We start from the raw sequence: 7,895 nt of genomic DNA, 5'->3' as shown, positions 1-7,895 counted from the left end.
GGGAATCATAAACCCCCCCCCCCCATATATTTTTGACTTCAAAAGCAGGCACCCACACATTAGCAGCTGCCTGTATTGCTTTTATTATTGATGCTCTATTCAGGACAGTAGCTGTTAAAGGGGGGATATTGCTATTCAATCTCCAGTAATCAACAGTTAGCTACCACCAACCATCCATCTTACGGTCCGGCCAAACTAGAAAATTATAAATGTAATAGATGCAATTTAGGATCTCTTTTCTCAAGATCACTAATTACCACTAAATACCCCATTTAACAATTGTTAGCTATGAATATTGAGAAACACGTCTTATCTTAAAATTATAATAATAAAAGAACAACCTGAAAAAAACTTGCATAACACACCCTAGTCGCAGCACCTTCAAAACTCCACCCACCACCATCCTGTAAACACCGCTGTTTCCTAATAACACAAACCCCAATATATTTCCCTTATAAGGTCTTAATGCCACCTCCACAGCTCTCATCCTCCTTTTCCCCTTGTTATAAATTGAGACCACAATGGATCATAATCCAATTATAATTTTATTAATTATAGCAAGTAGAATATGAGCAAAGACAGCGCTGGACGGCAGGGGAGTCTGCGCTCCGCCAACTGCCGTCTGATCAGTTCAAACAGTTCCTTTTTATACATTTTTACATCCGTGGTTGTCTTTGATCAGTACCCCTTCTGCTTGCACAAGTATCTGGTTTGTGTAAGCAATTGCGGTTATCTTATCTCACGCAGTCATCTTGTCTCACAGATTATCTTGTCTCACAGGTTATCTTGTCTCACACAAGCGGTGTCTGGCAGCTATTTGCATAAGCAGTTTTTTTGTCTTTTGCCGACTAACCTTTACATTGAGCTTAACATAAATTTCAATAAACAATACCCTTAGTTCATAGTTTCTTACACCCTGATAACCAAACCTACGCTTGCACTATGGGACATTTTTCCATAACCGCCATCGCACCTATTATATTTATAAACTTTCTTGATAATTTCTGTCTTAACTCAGTAGTTTATTGACTATTTAAAACACTAATTTCGGCCCCTGAAACAATTCAAAATTAGAAACTTATCTGTCTGGGACCCACAAGAATATGTCTATAAAGCTCCTTACCAACAAACCATCAATAAAAATCACCATGCAGACTGGGCGGTCCAAACCCCAAACAGCAGCTTCTAGTTTTTAACTCTCTTAGTTCCCCTCCTCATGTCACAAAAGGGTTACAGTTCCCTTCCCCAGGGAGGGAGCAGGATTCCTGCCATTTCCCTTTGTCCTCCAATTTCCCCTCCAGCAATTCCACCAGTTTCTGAATGTTATCTCTGGATTGCCCAGGTAACATTGCTGGGGTGCCCCCAATGCCAACCCTCCTGCCAAGGACCATTCCTTCCCAAATCATGAGATGATCTGGAACCTATCCCGGGCAGGTCAGGTCCCCTACCAAGAGGCTGCTCGGGGTGGACTTTCTCACTACATTTCTGAAACTTCCCATTTCTGACCACGCCAGCACCCGGCTCAGTCCATCCCCTCTCACAGACCCCAAAACCCCATCACAGAGCATTTCTGCCCACATTAGTACACATACAAGGGGTCGGAGGGCTTGGCTGGTCAGACCAACAGCTCTTTGCACCCTTTCCCTCAGGGACTGCACAGGTGCCTTTAAAACATGCGGGACCCTCTAATAAGAGGTCTGTGGTGGCTGGGGTCCACCGGCGCGGCAAGCGATATTCCGTACCGCCGCCTCTCTCTTTCTGGGAACAATTCTACCCTCAAGCAATCAATTGCCAGTTCTTTCCCAAAGTTCTCTTTCTTCACCACTACAAAATAATCTCCTGCCTGAATCCAACAGTTACCTAAGGTGGCGCACATATGCCCTTTACTTCCGTCATCTCAAAAACTACCACGGCTCTGTTCTCACTTTCTCACAAACACCCAGAAACTAAACCTCTTCTCCTTCCCCTGTTATACATTTGGGAGACAGAAGACACAACAATACAATAACTCCTCTATCGACCTCCTGCCGACTATGCCAATTGTTGCAGAAACTCTCAAGTAAAGAATAAAAAACAAAGGTTTTTTTTGTGCACAATTAATCAGCACTCCCCAAATATACAAACAGCAGGTTCAAATGCCCAGGAGAGTCAAACAAACTATCGCCACACAATCTCCCAGGGTTTAAGGGTAACCCAAAACTCTCAGTCACTCACCTAATAAAAGAAAAGGACTCTCCACATCAAGGAACACCTTAGGGCAGCGTCCCAACCCACAGGAATGCCAAGGAGTTTCCTTGGGCCCAGTCCCAGCCCAAGGCGAGAGGCCTTACCTGCAGGACGCTGCTCTGGTCCGCACCAGCTCAAAAAGGCTCCCCCAGGGGACTCCATTTCTAGCCGAGCCCGATCTGACCTGTGGTCAATCCCAGCCCCTCTTGGCCGAGGAGCCCAACTGCCGTAAAGCCCTGAGAACAAGGGCACAGGGGAAGTTCAACAGCCAGGGAGCCACATTGTCATCGGGCGGGGGCACCTGCCACAGCCTCTGCTCCCCTCTGCAAGGGGAGGCAATAGAGAGGCAGAAGGATAAAAGGAGGTACCTGGCCCCAAGCAGGGGCTGGTGGGTGCACTGGTCGGGATCAGCCCTGTGCCTGGGCCCACAGCCCCCCTGCCTTCTTAGCAAATCCTTTCCTAACCGTCCTGCTGTGCAGCTTCCCTCCCTCTCCCGTGTGTGGGTGCTGCAAGGTCTGAGTGCCAGGAACTGGAGGGAGCGGGGTGACAGAGTGAGCTGGGTGCCAGGAACTGGGGGACCAACCAGTGCTTACTGGGATTTCAGACCTGGCTGCCGCCCACTGGAGACGGGTCACAGGGCCTTTCTCTCTTTGGGCCAGCAGCTGGAGGGACTGATGGCTGAGCGGTGTGCTTGTGACTCCAGAGGGTGTAAGGGGGGTGTGTTTTCCCTGGGAACTCTGTGGCACAGGCGGACTGGAGACAGCCAGGCAAGGGGCCACTCTGCATGATGAAGAGGCTGCAGTGACTCTCGGGTGCTGATCCCAGCTGAGAGAGCTGGGACTGTTCAGCACAGAGAAGTCTCAGGGGAGCTCTCATCACCGCCCACAAACATCCGAAGGGAGGATGTGAAGAAGGTGGAGCCAGGCTCTTCCCTGTGGTGTTCTAGGGCAGGACAAGAGAGAATGGGCACAAAGTGAAACGCAGGAGGGTCCGTCTGAACACCAGCGAAACCTTTTTCACTGTGAGGGAGCACTGGCACAGGATGCCCAGTGAGCTTGTGGAGTCTCCATCCCTGGAGGTGCTCCAAATCCACCTGGACGTGGCCCTTTTGCAACCAGTTCAGGCTCACTCTTCCAGAGGCAGGTTTTGGAAGCTGAGGAAGGACGAGGGAGAAGTGACAGACATGGAGGAGGCTCCTGTTGCCAGAAGACACAGCAACATCCCCAGAGAGCTGCAACCCCAGGGGAAGATGTGAAAGCCCTGACCTCCCAGATGGCCCAGCAGTGGGGGTGCAGAAGAGCAGGGGATTCTGGCTGGGGAGGAGGGGACTCCACTGCGAGCTGACTGGGAACAGCCCCTTCCCACGACTGGGGGGGCCCCCAGCCCCCAGGGCCCCTCACTGTGGAGACGCTGAGAATGCCCTTGGCTGAGGGAGCCACAGGGGTTGCTGCTGGAGCGGGGAGAAACCCACCAGGAGCATTTCAGGCCCAGGAAGAACAGATTATTTCTCTTCCCTGCTTCTTCCTTTGCTCCCCCAACGGAGTCGCTGCCGGCAGCTCTGTTATCTCGGGGCTGGCAGGTGCTTTTCTGACTCTCGCTCACTCAGCAAACGGGCAGCTTGGTCTCGACTTCCCCCTCGGATATCTCGCCCTCATCACCTTCCTGGGGAAACTGCTGGGTAAGTCCTACTCCTGAAGGCAGACTTCTTCTCCTCAGGAAACCCTCAGCAACCTTATCAGGTCCATATGGGGAAGTACTCTTGAATAACAGGAAACGACTGAGAAATGTTGGTACACATACCTGTGGTTTTGCACTAGTTCTCTTCAGATGATCTTACCCTTGGAAAGGAGAGAGGAGAGATACCTCAGAGCCCTTCTCCTGCTTTTCTCTCCCCTTTACTCCATCTCTCCCTGCCTCTCCTGAGCCACCTGCTGGCACCACAGGAGCTCTCAGCTGGCTCTGCAATCCCACAGTTCTCCCATTCCAATGCAAAGTGGCAGATTTTCTCTCAGCTGCCCCTGGGCCTCTAGAGCTCTCATCCCACTGACATTAAGAGGGTGTCCCATTCTATCTCCCCACTGGCACATACCTGCCACGGCCTCCAGCTTTCTCCTGGTTGGCAACACAGCCAGGGCTCCTCATTCCAAGCTCAGCGCTGCATGTACTCAGGGAGCAAGGAGCGCTCAGAGCTGACAGGGATGGGGAAGCAGGATGAACCTTTTGCAACAGCCGGGCAGCTACGGACAGAACAGGCAGTGGAGTCAGTGGCACTGAGCAGGAGCTGCCGACAGGCTCCTCGGTTACAGGAGTTCTTCATCTTCCCGAGCTTGTCCTGTGGCCAAGGGGGCTGTGCAGCACAACACCGGCCTGAAGGCCAAGCTCTGCATGGAGCACAGCACGGCAGAGCCCAGGGCCTCCTCAGCTTATCTCTTACATGGATCCCCAACTCCCCAGTGAACAGTGGTCTTTAGGTGAGGGTCACGGCACCCTGTCCGTTGTTTCCTTCATGGGAACAAATCCCAGCTCCCGAACCTGCTCAGAGCAGCTTTTGCCTCCTTGTTTCTTACGGTGTAAATCAAGGGGTTGAGCAGGGGCAAAAGAACGATGAAAGAACAGCCACTGAGCCTTCTGAGGGGGCTCCCGTGGAGGTGAAGGCACGTGGGCCATAGAAACAGCCAACAGCAGGGAAATGAGAAGCACAGGCTGAGACAGCTCAGTGCCTGCCTTCCGCACAGCAGAGCCACAGCATGATTGAAATCACCACTAAAACCCATCAACCTCTGGCAACAATTCCCCTGCTTTGAAGCATAAGACCTGCATGGATGCTGTGCCCTTTTCAAACTCTTCCTAGAGCTCTTTACTTGGGCAGGCCAACGAGGGGTCATGCCCAGAGTCAGTAGCAGCAATTTTGGCAGTACTTTGGTCAAAGGACTTACTCATCCTTCAGAAAAAATGCTATCCCTTCTTCTTCTACAAGGACAGTTGCAGATGGTATCATCATTGTGAAGGAGCGAGGTACCTTCTGCTTCTTACAAGGTTTACTTTGGAAGCACAGGAATTCTACATGGGATGATGATGATGATGCTGGTCATTAGCAGCATGACTAGGGAAAAAAGATTTCAGACATGCAAATGGAACTCACTTACAAAAATATTGGTGTTCAGTTCTTTTGCGATATGTTTCATGAGCCATAATTCCCTCTTGATGAAGGACATGGGTGTGGGGATTTCCGTTCCTCCACCTGTACACTTTCGTCAAGACATTTGGATTTCTGTATAGGAAAAAGTATCTGAGACTGTAGTGGCTGCCAAGGGACTGTCGTGCTTGGAGCTCAAAGGGCAAGTGAGCACCATGCAGCAGCTAACTTCCCCCTTTCCCCTCAGCGCTGAGAAGGAGAAAATAAGCCTCATGGGGATCTGAGATAGGACAGGGAGGGGCAAATCACCCATTACAGTCACGGCAAAAGACAGACTCCGTCAGGGAAGAAAAAAGAACAAAGATTTTTTACAGACACTTACAACAGCAACACATAACAGACAGAGTAGGACAGTGAGAAGCACTGTCACATCTTGAAAACACCTTCTCTCTGTCCGTCCCTTCTTCCCGGGCTCAGTTTGGCTCACGATATCACTACCTCCTCCCCCAAGCAGGGCAGGGAATGGGGGGTGCAGTCAGCGCTGTTACATCTTCAAACTTATAGAAGTGAGGAGAACTTCTAGAACTTCTTTCCTCTGTTCCAGCGTGATCACCCTCTCACAGAGGACAGTCGTCCATAGGTTTCCTCGGTACCTGAGTCCCTCGTATAGGCCAGAGTGTTTCCCTAGCTGCTCTGGCATAGGACATCAACTTTCTCCACATGCAGTCCCTTCCCCGGGATGCAGGCCTTTCCTCCCATTCCTGTGCTGACTGCCCTCAGCTCCCACAGGCGTAGCTCCAATTTCCAGTCCCTATGCATTCAGCAGCATGGGTGACTTGTCCCTGACAGCCCCGTCCATGCACACAGGCCACAGCCCCTACATTGGCTGGTGGAGGGGAGAGGAAGGTGGAGTAGCTCTGGGCCATCCCAAGGGTGTTCCCTTCTTTACCATCCTTGCCGTTCTGCAAACCACAGAATTTTTGGAGCCAAAGTCCAACCCCTGCCAAGCCAGTGCACCTCCAACCACCGCAAGAGGAACGCCCTTCCTCAGGAGCTCATGGGGCTGCTGACCCCTCAGGGCCTCCGGCCTTCCTGGGCATTTGTGAACAATGGCACAACAAGGCAAGGGCTCCCAGTGTCCTCTCCCCCTTCCACCCCAGAGCAACAGCCTTCCCCTCTGGCAGCCGGGGCAGTGTCCACGGAGGGAAGGACCACATGGAGGCCAGGCTTGGATGCAGCAGAACTTTAATGAGTCAAAAGAGGGAAACAAAGTCACTCCAAGTGGAGCACAGCAGTGCAGGGAGCCGTGGGGGCAGCTGAGGGTCTTCAGTGCTTGCCCACAGAGAAGTTCCTGCCTGATGTCTGTCTGTCTGCCTGCGCCACAGAGGCCGGAGAGGAGACAGATGGTCCCCACCAGGCTGGCACTGGGGACACTCTGTAGGCAAGGGGACAGGCAGCAAAAAGAGAAATGGAAAGAAAGGCAAAGCCATTCAGCTATCCTGAAAACAACATCCAAATTCTTGATCCTGTGCCCAGCAAATGTTCTCAGTTCCCGAGGTGTCTCCGTGGGTCACTGCCAGCAGCTTTAGCAGGGGGGGCACCTTCTGCCGCAGTAGCGGCTGGTGATGCAGGAGAGGTCAAAGCCCCCCGAGTTGATGGGGACTCCGTCACAGCTGAGGATGCTGCCAACGGCGGCGGAGGTGGAGGAGCCCACAACGGTGTTCTGTGGGAAGGAGCTGAGGATGGGGCCGGGCAGGGTCACCACCACGGGGAGGGCTGGATGGCGACGGTGGAGCTCTGGCACTGCCTGACACAGGGCTCATTGCAGCTGTTGGCCAGCGGGGTCGGGCCGCAGGGCCGGCATGGCAGGCACTGGTCGGAGCAGGACATGTCTCGAGGGTGGAGGTGCACCTGGGGAAAGGACACGGAGGTAGCAGACCATAGCTGCATCTGAGGAATACTCCACCATGAGTCTGTCACCCAGCCATGAGCATTTCATAAACACCTGCTGAGCCAGGAGATGGAAACTGCTCATGTCCTGATATGCTACTGCCATGTGTTACCAGGCCCAAAGAGGTGTCTGTCTCTCTCTGAAAAGAAGAGCTCCCTCATCCAAATTCCAGACACGCTCTGAGTCAGACCTTCATCCTTATTCCCCCTCCCATGAGAAGCAGCACCGTGACCCAGTGCACAGGTGAAGAAGTACACACCCACATGAACAGAAAAAGGGCTTCAGACTCACCTGGTTCCCAGAAAGAAGAAGATGAGAGAAATGGATGAGACAGCAAGGAGTTGGGCTGGCTTTTACGGTGGCCCTGACTGCCCCGGGCTCAGAGGTAGCTTCTACGGAAGTGACAATTCCCCGAAGTGCTCATGGTGGGTGGAAAACATCCCAGCTAATGACACGGGCTGGGTGGGTGTTTTCCCCAGTGCTCCCTGTTCATTTCCTGGCATGAGCCATACTCATCCCCTCAGAGAAGCTTCTTCTGAGTGCTGGGACTGAGAGGCCCGGGGATTTCTGGGACAGGAACGT

General features: G+C 52.4%; 1 pseudogene; it reads right to left on the bottom strand.

Moving 5' to 3' along the window:
* Positions 1–6,590: 6,590 nt before the first annotated feature.
* LOC116962619 lies at positions 6,591–7,284 on the bottom strand (annotated as a pseudogene).
* Positions 7,285–7,895: the final 611 nt, after the last annotated feature.

Source organism: Tyto alba, unplaced genomic scaffold, assembly GCF_018691265.1.
Source record: "Tyto alba isolate M040663 unplaced genomic scaffold, T.alba_DEE_v4.0 Super-Scaffold_12, whole genome shotgun sequence".
In the NCBI taxonomy this organism is placed as follows: domain Eukaryota; kingdom Metazoa; phylum Chordata; class Aves; order Strigiformes; family Tytonidae; genus Tyto; species Tyto alba.
This window is presented reverse-complemented; position numbering and strand designations above follow the sequence as displayed.